Here is a 20,540-nt window from a genome sequence, read left to right on the forward strand (position 1 = left end):
CCTACTTAATAATAGATGCCAGCAATTTCCCTATGAAAAATGTTAACTTCCGTGCCTTGCTTATGTCCTGTGTCATACTCGGCCAATAGCTGTGAAATTGAAACAAGACAACTAAGGAATGCAAAAGAATGTATTATCATAGAATTATAGACCTCTCATGATTTTGAATACCTCTATTAAATCTCCTCTCAACCTTCTCCTCTAAGGAGAACAGTTCCAACTTCTCAAATATTTCTACATAACTGAAGTTCTTCATCCCTGGAACCATTCTCGTGAATCTTTTCTGCACCCTCTCTAAAACTTTTACATCCTTCCTAAAATGGTTCCCAGAAATGGATGCAATACCTCAGTTGAGACCAAACCAGTGTTTTATGCCAATATGCCAGTACATTGCTTAAATAATTTTCTGAAACGTCAAGGTCTACATTCCCTATTTCAGAATTAGAAATTTATTCCAGTGTGAGAAGACAGATATTGCTTTATTACAAGGGACACCACCGAGCATAGAATTCAGTAGTATGTTGGGATAAAGCAATAGAATAGTCCAAGCTTTATCGTGATTGAGTGGGTTCTTCCATGTTGCTTCTCCTCCTAGTCTTCCAGCAGGCAGCAGTGGCAATCCTCATTAATGCAAGAAATCCTCCTGGTGGGAGATATATCAATGTTTGAAAGGGAATGATCTCAGTCAATTTGGCAGTAGATTTAAGCAGAATATTCAATGCAAATGTTCTTAACTCTGACTCTCTTACTTATTTAAAAATTATCTCTGACATTGGGCAGAATTTTGCCCTTGATGGGCGGGCGGGCCTGACCAACTCGGCGGCGAGCGGGCAGCTGATTGCTGCCACCGAAACAGGCCCCACTGCCATTTTGAGTGGGCAGGCCAATTAAGGCCCGCCCAGCAGGCTGCCCGATGGGAAGTGCTTCCTGTGTGGGGTGGTGGGGGGGGGATTCCCCAACTGTCAGAGTGCGCTCTGTCGCGCATGCAAAAGAACACACATCTCCCTGAGACTAAGTGCTGTCTCAGGGAGAGCGCTGAAAGTTTCATAAACCTCAAAAATAGAATAATAAAAAAATTATTAACATGCCCCCTCATGTGACAATGTCACACGAGATGGGACATGTTAATGAATATGACAAAAACTTAATTAAAGATTTTTTAAACAGACATGAAACCTCATCCCGCCAGTGGATGATGTTTCATGTTTTTTCGGAAGCCTGTTGGGGCTCCTGGCCTGCCCGCCAGCCTTAAGGTTGGACGGGCAGGGCCTTTAAGTGGCTTAATTATCCTGTCAATGGCCTCAATTGGCCATTGACAGGTCGGCGGGCAGACAGCTGATTTCGCTGTCCCCCCCCCGCCTTCCTGAATTTTTAAATGGGGCGGGATGATGTCGGGAGTTCCCCCAACGTCATCCCGCGTCATTTTCGTGTCAGAAAGCGGGCCCCGCCCCCAACTCACCAACGGAAAAATTCTGCCCATTGTCTTTTTTGAATATAATTCCACTCGCCAGAACAAATGTCAGTAACATTAATAATAAAAACAGAAAGTGCTGGAAAAGCTCAGCAGATCTGGCAGCATCTGTGGAGAGAGAAACAGAGTTAATGTTTCAAGTCCAATATGACTCTTTCTTCTCAAGTTCCAAAGAAGTCATATTGGACTTGGAATATTAACTCTCTCTCCTCCACAGATGCTGCCAAACCTGCTGAGTTTTTTTTAAAAGCCCTTTCTGTTTTTATTTCAGGTCTCTAGCATCTGCAGTATTGTATTTTTATATCAGTAACATTATTTCAGGGAACATTATCTGTGATTTTGGTAGTTTGGATTATTCCCAATTAATTTTACAATCAAAATAAATTTAGCTTATTTAACTTCTTCATAGTTTAGGCATTTATGACGCTGAACCAAAGCTGACTTTTAACATGCACATTCATCAGTGATAGTTTTGTTGCAAACACATTGGGAAATTGGGTAGACTAGGAGAAAATTCACAGGCAAGTTCACTGACATGATACAATCTCTGTAGCATTTGTCCACTTTTTGCACCTGGCAAAATATCAAGTACTTCCTGATTATAAAGCAAGAATGGCATTTATGTAGTGCCTCCTCAGTTCTCAGTGTGTCCCAAAGTCTTGACAATGAAGTGCAGTCCCAGTTGTCATGGGGGGAATTGAGACAACCGATTTACATTTTTGTAAAGTCCCCTAAACAGCAAATGAGATGAAATAACTAACAAGGTAATATAGTTCTGGTAATGTTGAGGGAGGAATTTTGACCAAGAAACTGGGAGAACTCTCTTTTCTATGATTACTGCCTAGGGGTCCTTTGGGATCTACCTGATCATGCAAATGATAGCACTTCTGACAATGGAGTATTTCGTTAAAACTATGTCCAGATGTCAGCCCGAATTGCTGTACTCAAATTTTGGGCATACGACTCTCTAAATCCGAGAGCAGAACTTTATCCTCATATATAATTATGCGTAAATTAGAACAAGCCAACGTTCCATTTCCCGCGAAAGCCAATGTATTTCTTGAAAAGGTAACATTGTGCATTGGGATTAATTCAACAAGAGTTAGTTGTGAATTAGAGAATACCCCTTCATTTCTCTTTCCATTGTTAAGGTTTTCAGAAAGAGCCTTTCATTCCACAACTATGGGATGGATTCCAAACTTAGTCCATTGGCGAAAACTCGGCAGGAGATACTTTCCGCCTTATAATTTCGGTATTAAAAAAAGTTTTATTTTATTGTTGGGCCCTTGTTAAAATTAATTCCTGCACAAAAGGTGTTTTACATATTTAATAAATCTTATTGCCAACGTTTTTCACGCAGCTTTACCTTGATAGCCAGGGCAATATGATTTGCCCTTGCAATTTAATAGCTGTATATTAATACTCAATTGTGTATAGTCATTTTCATCACAGAGGTGGACAAACGCATGCAAATCGGTTGCGTGAACAAATGCACTGCCGGTTTCAGAAAGTTACAAGCCTGTGAATTATGCAACGTCGGTCAACAGAGGATGGCGATGCATATAACCACTCCGCGGAATTGGCAAGGAGCGGGGAAAATTCAAAGCTTCTCGACAGACGACGTAAACACTCAGCAAAGCATGAAGAGCCGTCGCACTTCTCCATCTGTATCAACCTGGGCGATGTCCCTCCAGACAAGGTCAACGCGACCATTACCGGCAGGACAGTAAATATCACTGGAGAGCGGGTGGAACTGATCGAGGAAAATGATGGGATGATCAGAAGAAACTACCAAGGTTTTTCCAACACGTTTAACATCCCCCTGGAGGTGGACATCGATACTCTGAACCTGACCATTTGCGAACAGCACACTCTACTGGTGGAAGCCGAATACTTAGCGGGCATTGGCGTGCTGCAGGAATATGTGCCCAGGCCCTCCCAGGCACCCGCCAGGCAATGCCGTCTGAAATTTCATTCGAAACTTAAGACCGCGGAGCCAGAATTCCAGGATGTAAAATCATCACGAACACGAAGCTCTTGGGCAAGTGTAAGTGATGAGTCCTTGTACAACACAGTAACGAACTCACCTATCGAATCATTCCAGACTGCGCCCACATTGCGGAAGAACTCGAAATCCAGTCCAGACACAAACAGGAGGGCTTCCCAAATAGACAAAGACCCCAGAATTTACAACGGCACCAACAGGAGAGGCTCCGAGAGGAGAGACTCCGAGAGAAGGGGCTCCGAGAGGAGAGACAACGAGTTGAGAGATTCAAAAGGCTCCGAGAGGAGAGACTCAGAGAGAAGGGACTCCAAATCCCACCACGAAGACAGACGATCCAGTCTAAATACAGAAAACATCCATAAATCTAATCACGGCGATAGGAAAGGCTCTACATCCACCGCAAATATATCCCACAGGCACCAGAAATCCAGCAAGGATATGGGGAGTAGACTCCTATCCCCAACCCCAGAAATCAGCAGTGAGGTCAGCAACACACCCCTGGCCTCCAGCGAAGTTACAACCTCGGACGCAAGCAAAGCTACTTTGAGCGATAAAGCTACGAGCATTGAATCGACCTCGACGATCGAGCACACCCCACCATCCATCACTGACACGGGCAGGAGGTCCCCGATCTCCACCGCGGAGTCATTCACTTACCCGCAAAGACAGCGATCATCAAACCGACCAGCACAGGCCCCCTCTTCATCCACACACAGGAGACGCAGCAGACACTGTCCAAGAACTGCCAGAAAAGGAAATAAAATTAGGTTTAATCGTTTTCCATTCTGCTGTTGTCCCCGGTTATTCTAAGAGTCTCCGCGAAACTCGGCTGCACACCTGCAGGAAGACCCCAGGAATCCCCATCCCTGTAATATAGCCCCGCCACTGGAAGACAACGAGAGCTGCAGATCGGCCCAGCCCAGACGAAAAAGAACCTCCTTTTCCCAAAAAAAAGCATTTAATTTTCTTAAACTTCTGGCATAGTTAGTCAAAGCAGAAGATCTAGCTTTACATCCATTTGGAATTACAAGTCTCTAAAACGTAACTTTAATAAAATTCTGAATTAACGTTTGGTGAACTCTCCATTTATATTCATTGTGTTATTTTTAGAAGGAACAGAAGAGCAACATATTTTGAACAAGTTCAAATAAGCTCACATTTTCGCTAGTTACACAACTTTTGGCCTCGCATGTTTCCCGGGCCGCTGATGGTGAAGACATTTAGGAAAGTCACACGCAGTAAAGATAAATGGAGTTGTTTTGAGATTATCGATTCAATAATGGTCTTTTTGTGCAATTGATATGATAGTTGGAAAGACAATCTGTGCTCTAAGATTGTTACACCCAATTCAAGATAAGGTAAGCACTAACGCAGAAATTAATAGACTCAGTTTTCCAAATATGCATTACTACACGGCCATGCATATCCCAAAATGGTAAACAATATAGCTGTGACTTCTTGATGTACTATCTTGGAGATAACCATTATAGGAACAGGATTAGGCGAATTAGCTCCTTGAGCTTTTTCTGCCCGCCATTCAATAAGACCATGGCTGTTTGGTGACCTGGCTCCATATACTACAGGCCATGTTCCATATACATTAAATACCCCCAGAGGACAGAAACCTACCAAACTCAGATGTAACATTAACAATTGACCTGGCATCAACAGGCCTTTGCAGAAGAGAATTCCAACCTTCTATCTATTTTTATGTGCCGATGCATTTTCCCTTCGCCAATCAGGTCCATCTGGAATGTGAATGAAATTTCAACGTTCACAATAAATATGAAATTAATTTGCACTTAGAAAAACATGACGTAATCAGGCATCGTCTACATGGATCTGTAAAAGGTATGTCATGCATCTTGGAGGAAATCAACAAGTATGATAAAGGGATGTTGTGAATGTTGTATTAATCGATTTTGAGAAGGAATGTGATAACATACATGTACAAAGGTAAAAATTACGGCATCTGATATTAACACAGGAACAGATGTCTAGCCCCTCCATCCCACAATTCAATGAGATCATGACTGATCTGTGACCTAGCTCCATAAGCCTTTGCCCCATATCCCTTAATACCTTTGGTTAACAAAAATGAATCAATCTTAGATATAAAACTTGCAACTGATCTAGCATCAATTGTCATTTGCAAAAGAGTGTCCCAAACTTCTACCATTTTTTGTGTGTAAAAGTGTTTTCCAATTTCACTCCTAAAAGATCAGGCTGTAATTATTGGACTCTGCCCCCCAGTCCTAGACTCCTGATAAGTGGAAAGTGTTTTGATCTTTCCGATCTGTTTGGCTTAATGTACTGAAAACATCAATCACATCACCTCTTAACCTTCTAAATTCTAGTGAATGTAACGCTAGAACTCTAGTTTTCTTGTAATTCAGCTCCAGGTGTTGTGCACTGCACTCCCTTCAAGGCCAATATATTCTTCCTAAGGTGTAGTGCTCAAAACTGCTTATAGTACTTCCAAGTGTTGTCTATCCAATGTTTTGCCTATAAAGCATGACGTTTAACTCCTTGTATTATATTCCTCTAGCTATAAAGGTCACCATTCTACTGCAAAGAATATGAGTAAATGGATTTTTTCATTTTGGTTTCATAGGATTTTAGGAGCAGTGTGTGCCATTGACTGGGACCTGTTATTTTCCATTTAGGGAAATGATTTGCACAGGCACATAAAAAGAATGGCATTGATATTTATGGAATATACCAAATAAGGGGCAGAATAAGCTGTAAGGCAGATTGGCAAAGTTTCCAGGAGGACATAGGCAGCTGAGCAGACTGGGCAAAGCAGTAGAAATCAGTAGAAAATGCAATTCAATGCAGAGAAATAAAAAATGTCACATTTAAAGAACAGAGGGAGAAAGTATACTTAAATGGCAACAGCTGCATTCCAGAGATGAGGTGAGAGTGACTGCCCTTGACATCAAGGCAGCATTTGACTGAGTGTGGGATCAAGGAGCCCTGGCAAAACTGGGAATTGGGGGGAAAACTCTGTGCTGGTTGGAGTCATGCCTAGCACAAAGGAAGTTGGTTGTGGCTGTTGGGAGTCAATCATCTCAGTTCCAGGACGTCACTGCAGGAATTCCTCAGAGTAGTGTCCTAGGCCCAACCATCTTCAGCTGCTTCATTAATGACCTTCCTTCCATCATAAGGTCAGAAGTGGGGATGTTAGCTGATGATTGTACAATGTTCAGCACCATTCACGACTCCTCAGATACTGAAGCAGTCCACGTTCAAATGCAGAAAAACCTGGACAGTATCCAGGCTTAGGCTGACAAGTGGCAAGTAACATTTGTGCTACACAAGTGCCAGGCAATGACCATCTCCAACAAGCGAGAACCTAAACATCGCCCCTTGACATTCAATGGCATTACCATTGCTGAATTCCCCACTATCAACATCCTGGCGTTACCATTGACCAGAAACTTAACTGGACTAGCCATATAAATACTGTGGCTACAAGAGCAGTTCAGAAGCTAGGAATCCTGCAGTGAGTAACTCACCTCCTGGCTCTGTCCAAAAGGCACAAGTCAGGAGTCTGATGGAATTCTCTCCACTTGTCTGGATGAGTGCAGCTCCAACAACATTCAAAAAGTTTGACACCACTCAGGACAAAGCAACCTGCTTGCTTGGCACCACATCCACAAACATTCACTCCCTCCACCGCCAACGCACAGTGGCAGCAGTGTGTACCATCTATAAGATGCACTGCAGGAGCTCACCAGAGCTTCTTAAAAAGCACTTTCCAAACCCATGACTACTACCATCTAGAAGAACAAGGACAGCTGATACTTGGGAGCACCACCACCTGGAAGTTCCCCTCCAAGCCGCTCACCATCCTAACTTGGAAATATATCACCATTCCTTCACTGTCATTGGGTCAAAATCCTGGATATCCCTCCCTAACAGCACTGTGTGTGTACCTATAGCACATGGACTGCAGCAGTTCAAGATGATAGCTCACCATTATCACTATCTCAAGGGCAATTAAGGATGGACAATAAATGCTGGCCAGTGACCCCCCCACCACATCCCAGGAATGAATAAAAAATGGTTCTTAACCAAGGAGAAGGACAGAGATGTTCATAATCTTTAAAGGTTGGAATCCAGGTAGAAAGGGTCATGAGAAAGCTGAAGGGATACTAAGTTGAAGTCTCTATTATCTCCTCATGTGCATGCTATTAGTTCAAATCTGATGGTATTATCACTAGTACCTAGGCATCAGCCAACTTTCCACTTTTTTAGAATAACAATGCAACTAACTACAAATGTATGAAAAGGGGCCAGATAATATCATTAAGTCTATACTATCTAGTCAGAAGTGCAATGTCGCACACCAGCCTTAATTTCCATTTTCAATATAATATATAATCAAAGATTATATAAAACTGTGCACACAGGTTAGCAATTCAGACAAAAACAGTACATGTAGATCAATTTAAGTAAGTTAGATGAATAAACTCAAACATGGCAGATGTCATTTAATATAGACAGATCCAATGTCATGCACTGGAATTGCAAGACTCCAGGAATGTTGTAACCACACAGGGGTATTGGTCAAAGGATACAGATTAAGTAGAAACCTGGTGACCAGAGTTGATAATTTGTTAAAGTTGTACAAGCAGTATGAGCTGGCTAAAAGTGGAAGTAAATAGGGTTTTGAGCTGTACTGCCAGGAACGAAATAGTACTAAATTGAACTATATAGTGCAAGGCCCTAATGCATCCATACTTGGAGTATTGTGTATAGTTTTGGTTCCCACGCATGCAGAAGCATAAAAAAAACCTTGACAGAATGTAAAAGATGGCAAGCAGGAAGATATCAAATGTTAAAGGATGTTACGAGGCTAGGCTCTGAAAGTAAGGGCTGTTTAATTTGGAGAAATATAAGCAGATATATTTGTTAACTTTACCATGATGATTTATGATGGCAAAAGTACTGTACAAATAAAAAGTTGATGTGGTTAATTGATTGCTGTCAGATTTGATAGGCTATTTGAAATGGATGGAGTGATCGGACTAGAGAATATGGCTAAAAACTTCGCATGCAAATGTTTGATGTCAGCAAGTGTTTCTTTTGCAAAGTCATCACACTCCAAAATCACTTGTCAAAATGTGATTGAATAGTGTTACGACAGCACTTGAAAAGGACACTTGAAAAGTTCCTGAACAAAAGTTGCTAGTTAGTAGTGATTTTGATGATTCATGAGCAACTGTAATTTCCTTGAGTTTGTTTGATTGTCTTAGGGAGTCTGAAAGAAATATTTCAGATTTTTTTGTTGAATAGCTCAAAAATTCTTTTCATCTCTCCTAGTATACAGTATTGTTAGGGAGTGGGTGGTGTATGGATGTATCAGAGCATCCTAAGTGTAGTACTCTTCATTTTGTATTCATAAGGCCATAAAACTAGGAGCAGAAGTAGCCCCTTCAGCCGATCGAGTCTGCTCCGCCATTTAATGAGATCATGGCTGATCTGATAATCCTCAACTCCACTTTCCTGCCTTTTCCCCAGAACCCTTGATTCCTTTACTGATTAAAAATCTATCTATCTCAACCTTGAATATACTTAATAACCCAGCCTCTACAACCCTCTGTGGTAAAGAATTCCACAGATTCAGTACCCTCTGAGAGAAGAAATTCCAACTCATCTGTTTTAAATGGGTGACCCCTTACTCTGAGATTATGCCCTCTGGTCCTTGACTCTCCCGCAAGGGGAAACAACCCCTCAGCATCTACCCTGTTAAGCCCCCTAAGAATCTTATATGTTTCAATAAGGTCGCCTCTCATTCTTCTAAACTCCAATAAGTACAGGCCCTACCTATGCAACCTCTCATAATAAAATTCCTCCATACCCGGGATCAACCTAGTGAACCTTCTCTGGACTGTCTCCAATGCCAGTATATCTTTCCTTCGATAAGGGACCAATGCTTCACAGTATTCTAGGTTTGGTCTAGCTAGTGCCTTGTATAGTTTTAGCAAGACTTACCTATTTTTATAGTCCATTCCCTTTGAAATAAAGGCCAACATTCCATTTGCCTTCCCTATTACCTGCTGAGCTTGTATGTTAGCTTTTTGGGATTCATGCATAAGGACTCTTAAAATCCTCTGTGCTGCAGCTTTCTGCAGTCTTTCTCCATTTAAATAATATTCAGCTCCTCTATTCTTCCTGCCAAAGTGCATAACTTCACATTTTCCCACATTACATTCCATCTGCCAAGTTTTTGCCCACTCACTTAATCTGTCTATATACCTCTGAAGACTCTTTGTGTCATCCTCACCACTTGCCTTCCCACCTATTTTTGTGTCATCTGCAAACTTGGCGGTAGTACATTTACTTTCCTTACCTAAGTCATTCCACTAGTTACAGGTTGCCATCCTGAAAATGCCCCCCTTATCCCAACTCTGTCTTCTATTAATTAGCCAATCCTCTATCCATGCTAATATACTACCTCATGGGCTCTTATCTTATTAAGTAGCCTTATGTGCAGTACCTTATTGAATGCCTTTTGGGAATCCAAATATATTACATTTACTGGTTCCCTTTTATCTATCCTGCTTGTTACCTCCTCAAAGAATTCTAATAAATACTTCTGGCATGATTTCTCCTTCATGAAGCCATGCTGACTCTACTTGACTCTACTTAAGCATTTCTAAATGCTGTTATTTCATCCATTATAATAGACTTTAACATTTTCCCAATGACGGATGTTAAGCTAACTGACCTACAGTTAACTATTTTTGTCTCCCTCCCTTTCTGAATAAGGGTTTTCCAATCATCTGGGATTTTTCCAGAATCTAATGATCCTTGGAAGATTACTATCAATGCATCCACTATTTGTGAAGCTATTTCCTTTAATATCCTAGGATGCAACCCATCAGGTCCAGGGGACTTATTGGCCTTTAGATATCCCTAGTACTTTTAGCTTCCCTAGTACTTTTTCTCCAGTGATAGTTATTTTATTTATTTCCCCCCCAGCTTTTGCCCCTTAATTATTTAGTATTTTTGGAATGTTATTAGTGTCTTCTATCGCGAAGACTGATACAAAGTATTTATTCAACTCCTCTGCCATTTCCTGGTTCCCCATTATTATTTCCCCAGCCTCATTCTCTAAAGGGCTAATGTTCACTTTGGCCTCTCTCTTCTTTTTATATATTTAAAGAAGCTTTTAATGTCCATTTTCATATTACTTGCTATTTTACCCTCAAAGTTTATTTTCTCCCTCTTGTTTTTTGACCATCTTTTGTTGGTTTTTAAAACTTTCCCAATCCCCTGGTTTACCACTAATCTTTACTACATCGTATGTTTTTTCTTTCAATTTGATATTATCCTTAACTTCTTTGGTTAACCATGGTTGGTTTATCCCCTTCCTAGAATCCTTCTTCCTCACTGGGTATATCTTTGTTGTGAGTCTTAAAACTATTTTCTTAAATGTCTGCCATTATTCATCAACCATTTTTTCTGCTAAACTCCTTTCCCAGTCCACTCCAGCCAACTCTGCCCTCATTCCTTTGTAATAACCCTCGTTTAAGTTTAGCACAGTTGTTTCCGGCCCAAGTTTCTCACTCTCAAAATAAATGCTAAATTCTACCATGTTATGGTCACTGTTTCCTAGGGGATCTTTTACTCTGAGATCACTTATTAAACCTGCCTCATTACACATTACCAGATCCAAAATAGCCTGATCCCTGGTTGGATCCACAACATATTGTTCTAGGAAACTGTCCTTAATATACTTTATGAATTCTTGCCCATGGCTATCTCGGCTAATTTGATTTTCCCAATCTGCATGAAGATTAAAGTCACCCATGATTAATGTCCTGCCTTTTTACATGTCCTCATTATCTCCTGATTTATTCTCTGCCCTATAGTATAGCTACTGTTAGGGGGCCAATAGACTACTCCCACCAGTGTCTTCTTCCCCATGTTATTTCTTACCTCCACCCATACGGATCTACATCTTCCAATCCAAGATAATTTCTTGTTATTGTACTTACTCCATCTCGTACTAACAAAGCCACCCCACCACTCTTTTCTTCCTGCCTGTCGTTTTGAAAAGTCTGAATATTTAGTTTCCAGCTTTGAGCTCCTTGCAACCATGTTTCCGTAATGGCTATAAGATCATACCCATTAATCTCTATTTGTGCAGTTAATTCATTTATTTTGTTCTGAACATCATGTGCGTCAAGTAAAGAGCCATTAATTTTGCCTTGTTATCATTTTTTTCCTTTGATCCCATTTGCTGCTTTTTTCATGTTTGCACACTCTGTTCCTAAATAGCTGCCCTGCAATGCTGCCATATCCTTTTGCTTTGTAAGCCTACGTATTCCCTCTCCAGAACCCTCCCCCACTCTATTTAGTTTGAAGCTCTCTCTACAGTTCTAGTTATTCTATTCACCAGGACACAGGTCCCAGCACGATTCAAGTGAAGCCTGTCCCACTGGAACAGGCCCCTTATACCCCAGTCCTGTGCCAGTGCCCCATGAACTGAAACCCATTCCTCCCACACAAATCTTTGAGCCATGCATTTAACTCCTTAACTTTATTTACCCTATGCCAATTTGCCTGTGGCTCAGGTAGTAATCCCGAGATTATTACCTTGGAGGTTCTGCTTTTTAATTTAGCTCCTGTTAAAATTCTTTCAGCAGAACCTCCTTTCTAGTCCTATTCTTTCTATTCTAGTCCATTCAATAATCCTAGCAATGCAACCTAAAGCTCTATTGGTTTTGCCTACCTCACACCACGTGCGTACTTATACAACTGATTAACCATTAGCTCCAAGTTTCTTTCCAGATCCATTTTTAATGGTACTTTAATAGAACAGAATCATAGAGCAACACAGAAGGAGGCCATCCAGCCCAACAAGTCTGTGCTGGCTTTTTCAAAGAATTATCCAGTAAGTCCTCTTATTCCACTCTTTCCTCGATCCTTGTAATTGTTTTTTCCTTCAAGTATTCATCTAATTCCCTGTTAAAGGCTACTATTGAATCTACCAGGATAACAAGCAGTGCATTTCAAACCTAACTACTCATCATTCCTTTGATTCTTCTGCCACTCACCTTAAATCTATACTTTCTTATTATCTTGCCTGGGATATGTGTGCCAAGAGTTTCCTAATTCCCTGTATATAGACTATATTTGTTTATCTAAATGGAATCTTCCATACATGGCTTATTCCTTAAATCAGTCACCAATTTGTTCATTATTCCTAACTCCATGCAAATATTTGTTACATCTACAAATTTGAGAGTGGTTCCACTGGTGAATGGTGACAAGACCAGGGTAAGAGCTATAGTGAGCTCCATTTGTAAGTAGGTCACAATCAAATATGCTCCTGTTAACAACAACCTTCTACATACATTTCCTGCATTCTAACCTTCAAAAAAGTATTTCATTAATTGTAAAGTGCTTTGAGACCCCTGGTGGTTATGAAAAGCACTATATAAATATAAGTCTTTCTTTTTACATGCTTTTAACAATTAGTACATATTCGCTGATACCTTTTTAACACATTGAACCAAAATACAGCCTCCCCCAGCAAAATTCATTATTATTGCACCCATAAATTCTTCCATCCCAACTTTAATTTCACATTTTTTGTGAATTATCTGCGTCAAGTCCAGCAAAACAGAATGCTGTTTACATTTTTATCACCTAGATTAGCATCAGATATATTCAGACTGATTATAGAATAGTCAGATCCAAACTATCATCTCCTTACTCTGCCTTAACAATGCACCTTAACCATAATTTTAGAATAACACTCCACTATGTGTGAACTTTTTGCAAATGCCATATTGGGTAGCTTTGGGGTACTTCTGTGTAAGATTGCCTCATACTAATTTGTGCCAAAGTGTGAATAGTTTAGTGCCCCACAGCTACAAAGAACTGCATCCATATTGTCACCAATATAGACCAATAAATGTTTAAAGCATGGAAGGAAGAGAATATTTGGCCCATGTGTCTATGCCAGTGCCTTTCTAGGGCAAGCAAACTTTAATCTTATAGCTGTGCACTCCTCTATAGGCTTGTTACCTCCTGCTGCTTCAATTGTTTGTCTACTCTTCCCTTAAAAGATGTAATGGTTTCTTCCTTAACTATTTTTCCTGGCAAAGCATTCCACACTCCAGGAACTAACTGTGTAACTAAATTTCTCTTAACCTGTCTCTTCACTTTCTCAGTGACAACACTAACTGAATAATCCTAACCAGTGGAAATAGCCTTTCCCTGCACATTCTATCAAAACTCTTCATTATTTTAAAAAGCCACAATTGGATCTCCTTTTAGTTTTCTAAGATCCATGAAAATTGTTCCAGTACCTCAAGACTCTCCCCATTATTATAATTTCTCATCCCTGGTTATTGAATCTACACTGTATGCTATCTGTGGGTTTAACTTCCTTTCTAGAAAGAGATACAATTTACCCCAGCTGTATCTGAATCATATGTTTCTACAGATTAATCCTGACTTTGGTCTTGTACTTCATGCTCCCATTTATAAAATTCAAAATGCTAGTGACCCTTTTTTTAACCATATCTTGCTACATTCAAATGCAACATTTTCACAATCAATAGAGAGTTGAGGAATTTATTCCATCAATCTGATCTGTTCCTAACATATATCATGATAATAACTGATTGTGGTTGTGGGCTCCAGTATTAGATACTATGCAGTACTCTGTACTGTATACGGGGTCGCCTGACTTGGGGGTTGAAGGTCAGATAGCACATGTTGGAACCTGTCTTGATAGAGACACTGCAGATATGTGTTCATGTTAGGAAAGCATTCTGGAGCATTCTGGGAGAAGTCATCGCAGCCACCGCGACTCAGGAGGGAATCGAGGAGGACCCACTGTCAAAGAACGGAATAGCCCCAAACATTACATTGCTGTAGTGTTTCCATCCCTCCCTCCTCCTCAAACCTACAAAAGAGAGAGAGGAAGAGGCAGTGCCTTCAGGAGTGCACCAGACCTGCGAGGGACACTCTACTGAAAGTGGATTTTAAAGAAAAAGCAGCTGATTGGTGAGTAAATCCTGGGAGCAGACTCGAAAGGAGGAGCACCGGAGCGGTGAGTATAAATCTAGCTTACCTTGGTGATTCACGGCCTTGTCTCCAGGGAGCAGACTCGGAGGGAGGAGCACCGGAGCGGTGACCTTGGGCACAGAGTAACTGAAGCCAAAACTGAAAAAGTGACATCACAGGAAAGCTGTGACCTGATTGGCTGGTAGGAAATCTGCACCAAATTTGAAAAAAAAACACTGCAAAGCTAATTAATAAATTAATTATCTAATTAGAGATGGCTGGGCAGGTGATGTGCTGTAGCAGTATGATGTGGGAGATGGCAGATCCCATTGCGAGCCGCAGTGACCACATCTGCAGCAAGTGTTGGTTGCTGGAGAAACACTGGCTCAGAATTGATGAGCTGGAGTCCAAGCTCCAGATGTTGCGGCACATCCGGGATGGGGAAGAGTTACCTGGACGCTTTGTATCAGGAGGCAGTCACACTCGGTAGATTAAGTACCTCAAGTCCGGTCAATGGTCAGGGTCAGCAGGGTGTGACTGCAAGTGAGGCAGGTAGAGGGATCCTGTGTTCAGGAACAGAGGAGCCTCAGCTCTTGATCTTGTCCAAAAGGTACGAGGTACTTGCTTCCTGTGTGGATGAGGAAGAGGGCTGTAGGAAGAATGAGCCAGTTGACCATGGCACCGTGGCACAGGAGGCCATTCAAGAGGGGGGAGCAAAAAGACAAATGGTAGTTGTAGGGGATTCTATAATTATGGGAATTGATAGCTTCCTTTGAAAGCAGGATCGAGAGACCCGCATGGTATGTTGCCTGCCCGGTGCCAGGGTGAGGGACATCTCTGACCGGCTTGAAAGGATATTGGAGAGGGAGGGGGAGGATCCAGTTGTTGTGGTCCACGTCGGGACAAATAACATAGGTAAGACAAGGAAAGAGGACCTGTTTGGGGATTATCAGGAACTAGGAACTAAATTAAAGAACAGGTCCTCAAGGGTTATAGTCTCCGGATTACTACCCGAGCCACATGCAAATTGGCAAAGCGACGCGAGAATAAGGAAAGTAAACACGTGGCTAAAGGAGTGGTGCTGGAAAGAGGAGTTCCATTTCGTGGGGCACTGGCATCAGTATTGGAACAGGAGGTATCTAACGTTGGGACGGTCTCCACCTGAACCGATCTGGGACCAATGTTCTAGCAAAAAGGGTAAATAGGGTGGTCAACAGGACTTTAAACTAGAATGTTTGGGGGGGGGGGGGGGGGGTGGGGGGGAGGGTAAAACTCCAAGAAGTATGACTAATGGGAAACAAAGCAGCAGGTTAGCATGTGAGGGGGTGGATTCAACTTCATGGAAAATTATGAAAAAACTGAAAAGAAAGGAGAGCCCTGGAGAGGCTATTAAAGTCTCCAGAACACAAAATAGGACAGAGTGTTTGGAAAGGGCTAGGAATCTAACTTCAAGGACATCAGATAAAGGGACGACATTGAGAAAGGGACAGGAAATACAGGACTGAAGGTGTTGTATCTGAATGCACGCAGTATACGAAATAAGGTAAATGAGCTTGTGGCGCAGATTGAAATTAGCAGGTATGATGTGGTGGGCATTATGGAGACATGGCTGCAAGGGGATCAGGACTGGGAGCTAAATATCCATATCTAAATATCCTATCGAAAAGATAGGCAGATTGGCAGAGGAGGTGGGGTTGCTTTGTTAGTAAGAAATGAAATTAAATCGATAGCAAGAAATGATGTAGGGTCAGATTATGTAGAATCTGTGTGGGTAGAGTTGAGGAACCGCATAGGTAAAAAACCATAATGGGAGTTATGTACAGGCCTCCGAACAGTAGTCAGGATGTGGGGCACAAGATACACCAGGAGATAGAAAAGGTGTGTAAGAAAGGCAAGGTTACAGTGATAATGGGGGATTTCAATATGCAGGTAGACTGGGAAAATCAGGTTGGTAGTGGATCCCAAGAAAAGGAATTTGTGGAATGTCTACAAGATGGCTTTTTGGAGCAGCTTGTGGTGGAGCCCACTAGGGAACAGGCAATTCTAGATTTAGTGATGTGTAATGAGGCAGACTTGATAAGGGAGCTTAAGGTGAAGGAACCCTTAGGAGGAAGTGACCATAATATGATAGAATTTACCCTGCAATTTGAGAGGAAAAAGCTGGAATCAGATGTAACGGTATTACAGTTGAATAAAGGCAACTACAGAGGCATGAGGGAGGAGCTGGCCAGAATTGACTGGGAGATGAGCCTAGCAGGAAAGACAGTAGAACAGCAATGGCAGGAGTTTCTGGGAGTAATTTGGGAGACACAGCAAAAATTCATCCCTAGGAAGAAGAAGCATACTAAAGGGAGGACGAGGCAACCATGGCTGACAAGGGAAGTCAGGGACAGCATAAAAGCTAAAGAGAAAGCATACAATGCGGTGAAGAGTAGTGGGAAACCAGGGGATTGGGATGCCTGCAAAGACCAACAGAGGACAACTAAAAAAGAAATAAGGAGGGAGAAGATTAAATATGAGGGTAAACTAGCTAGTAATATAAAAGAAGATTGCAAGAGTTTTTTTAGATATATAAAGGGTAAGAGAGAGGCAAAAGTGGATATTGGGCCACTGGAAAATGACGCTGGAGAAGTAGTAATGGGGAACAAAGAAATGGCGGAGGAGCTGAATAGTACTTTGCGTCAGTCTTCACAGTGGAAGACACGAGTGACATCCCCAACGTTCAAGAGAGTCGGGGGGCAGAGGTGAGTATGGTGGCCATTACCAAGGAGAAGGTGCTAGGAAAACTGAAAGGTCTGAAGGTGGATAAATCACCTGGAACAGATGGATTACACCCCGGAGTTCTGAAGGAGATAGCTGAAGAGATAGTGGAGGCGTTAGTGGTGATCTTTCAGGAATCACTGGAGTCAGGGAGGGTCCCATGGACTGGAAAATCGCTAATGTAACCCCCCTCCGTAAGAAGGGAGTGAGGCAAAAGACGGAAAATTACAGGCCGATTAGCCTGACCTCGGTCGTTGGTAAGATTTTAGAGTCCATTATTAAGGATGAGATTTCAGAATACTTGGAAGTGCATGGTAAAATCGGGCAAAGTCAGCATGGTTTCATCAAGGGGAGGTCATGCCTGACAAATCTGTTAGAATTCTTTGAGGAGGTAACGAGTAGGTTAGACAAAGGAGAGCCAATGGATGTTATCTACTTGGACTTCCAGAAGGCCTTTGACAAGGTGCTGCACAGGAAGCTACTCAGCAAGATAAGAGCCCATGGTGTTAGAGGCAAGGTACTAGCATGGATAGAAGATTGGCTGTCTGGCAGGAGGCAGAGAGTGGGGATAAGGACGTCCTTTTCAGGATGGCGGCCGTTGACTAGTGGAGTTCCGCAGGGGTCAATGTTGGGACCACAACTTTTCACTTTATACAGTAATGATCTAGATGAAGGAACTGAGGGCATCCTGGCTAAGTTTGCAGATGATACAAAGATAGGTGGAGGGACAGGTAGTATTGAGGAGGCGGGGAGGCTGCAGAAGGATTTGGACAGGTTAGGAGAATGGGCAAAGAAGTGGCAGATGGAATACAACGTGGGCAAGTGTGAGGTCACGCACTTTGGTAGGAAGAATAGAGGCATAGACTATTTTCTAAAGGGGAGAGAATTCAGAAATCTGGAGTGCAAAGAGACTTGAAAGTCCTAGTCCAGGATTCTCTTAAGGTTAACTTGCAGGTTGAGTCAGTAGTTAGGAAGGCAAATGCAATGTTGGCATTTATTTTGAGAGGACTAGAATATAAAAGCAGAGATGTGCTGCTGAGGCTTTATAAAGCTCTGGTCAGACCACATTTAGAATATTGTGAGCAATTTTGGGCCCCGTATCTCAGGAAGGATGTGCTGGCCCTGGAGAGGCTCCAGAGGAGGTTCATGAGAATGATCCCAGGAATGAAAGGCTTAACATATGAGGACACTGGGTCTATACTCGATGGAGTTTAGAAGGATGAGGGGGGATCTGATTGAAACTTACAGAATACTGAAAGGCCTGGATAGAGTGGACGTGGGGAAGATGTTTCCATTAGTAGGAGAGACTAGGACCTGAGGGTACAGCCTCAGAGTAAAGGGAAGACCTTTTAGAACAGAGATGAGGAGAAACTTCTTTAGCCAGAGAGTGGTGAATCTATGGAATTCATTGCCACAGAAGGCTGTGGAGGCCAGGTCATTGAGTGTATTTAAGACCGAGATAGATAGGTTCTTGATTGGTAAGGTGATCAAAGGTTACGGGGAGAAGGTGGGAGAATGGGGTTGAGAAACTTATCAGCCATGATTGAATGGCGGAGCAGACTCGATGGGTCGAATGGCCTAATTTCTGCTCCTATGTCTTATGGTCTTATGGAAAATGTGTCATCAATAAAGTTAGCTCAGTTACAATGTTGATGGCCTGTGTTCATCATTAAAAAAAGAAACAAGAAACAAGACATGGTGTGAGAAGTAAACTAAACACAACAATGGAAGTTCTGAAACCACCAACAGAGCTCGGTTTGGAGGGCAATCTCGCTGAAAACTGGAGGACGTTCTGGCAGCGATTCGAGCTGTACCTCACAGCAACGGGCAGTGATAAAAAGACCCTCAGGTACAGACTTCCATCTTTCTTCAAATAGCAGGGGAAGAAGCCCTAGAAGTCTGTGACACATTCACATTTGAAAGTGATGAAAAACAAAATGACTTGAAAGAAATAATGGAAAAATTCGAAGCCTACTGCAGCCCTAAGAAAAACATCACATTTGAAAGATACAGAATTTTTTATGTGCACACAAGTGACAACATTAGTCAGTACATAACTGAGCTGAGAAAATGAACTAAATCATGTGAATTTGGAGAGCTTGGAGAATCACTCATCTGAGATAGAATAACTTGTGGGATCGCAAATGACTCTCTGAGAGAATGGCTTTTGAGAGAAGTTAATTTCACACTGTAGAAAGCAATAACTATCTGCAGAGCAGCAGAGACAATGAAATGCCAGATTAACCAGATGACAGAAGATGATAAGCTGCACATGGTCAAGCAGTTAGGCGCAGTTAACAGAAACAGTCCCAGGAAAGAGCAAATAGACAGCCTGAAGGTAAAAAGAACAAAACAGCTATTAAAACATGTAAATGCAGCCGATGCAGAACAGAGCATTTAGCACACAGTTGTCCAGCCTACAGAAAGCAGTGCAAGAACTGTGATAAACTAAATCACTTTGCTAAGGTGTGTAAATCGAAGGAAGTGCACACGATTGCAGATGAGGACACAGACACTGAAACTGAGCTTTTCGTTGGTGCAGTGACAACAAATACCAAAGAAGACAAATGGAAGGTTGATTTAAAAATTGCCAACATGACAGTGAATTTCAAGCTTGACACATAGGCACAAGCAAATGTCATTCCCATAAGTCTGTACCATAAGATAAGCAAAGAAAAACAACTAACTAAAACACAAGTGAAGCTGTCTACTTATACAGGTGAAAAAATTAGTGTAGAAGGCAAGTGCATACTTAAAGTGAACTACAAAAAACAGTCTCGAGCACTTCCATTCATAGTGGTGAAAACTGATGCAAAGCCCATTCTTGGCATCAAAGCTTGTGAAAATCTGAAGCTTATCAATAGAATAATGACTGTCACCACTGATGACATCCTGAGCGAGCATAAAGACGTATTCCAGGGAATATGCTGCCTAAAAAGAGAACACACCATCAAGATTGACAAAACTGTGACACCCAAAATACACCCACCCAGGAAAATATCAGTAACGCTGAGAGACCGACTGAAAGCAGAATTGGACAGAGTGGAGAAACTTCACATCACCAATAAAATTGAAGAACCTACAAAGTGGGTTAATCCAATTGTAACTGTAGAAAAATCAGCTGTGAATCTATGAATCTATCGGGATCCCAGAGACCTAAACCAGGCAGTACAAAGAGAGCTTTACCAGCTGCCCACAGTAGATGAGATCACGTGTAAACTAGCTGATGCTAAACACTATTCAGTCTTGGATGCGAGTTCAGGCTTCTGG

General features: G+C 41.8%; 1 long non-coding RNA gene across 2 annotated transcripts in view; it reads right to left on the reverse strand.

The window, feature by feature from the left end:
* The window catches only part of LOC144688622 (uncharacterized), a 73,304-nt gene that overhangs the window by 46,091 nt on the left and 6,673 nt on the right, over nt 1-20,540 (reverse strand). Inside the window, exon 3 of one of the 2 annotated variants that reach the window (XR_013578450.1) lies at nt 441-643. The exons of the other annotated variant lie outside the window; for it this stretch is intronic. This is a non-coding gene — a long non-coding RNA (uncharacterized LOC144688622). Of the gene's footprint in view, nt 1-440; nt 644-20,540 lie in introns of those variants that run through there. 2 annotated transcript variants of the gene reach the window in all.

Source organism: Cetorhinus maximus, chromosome 13 (assembly GCF_964194155.1).
Source record: "Cetorhinus maximus chromosome 13, sCetMax3.hap1.1, whole genome shotgun sequence".
NCBI lineage: Eukaryota > Metazoa > Chordata > Chondrichthyes > Lamniformes > Cetorhinidae > Cetorhinus > Cetorhinus maximus.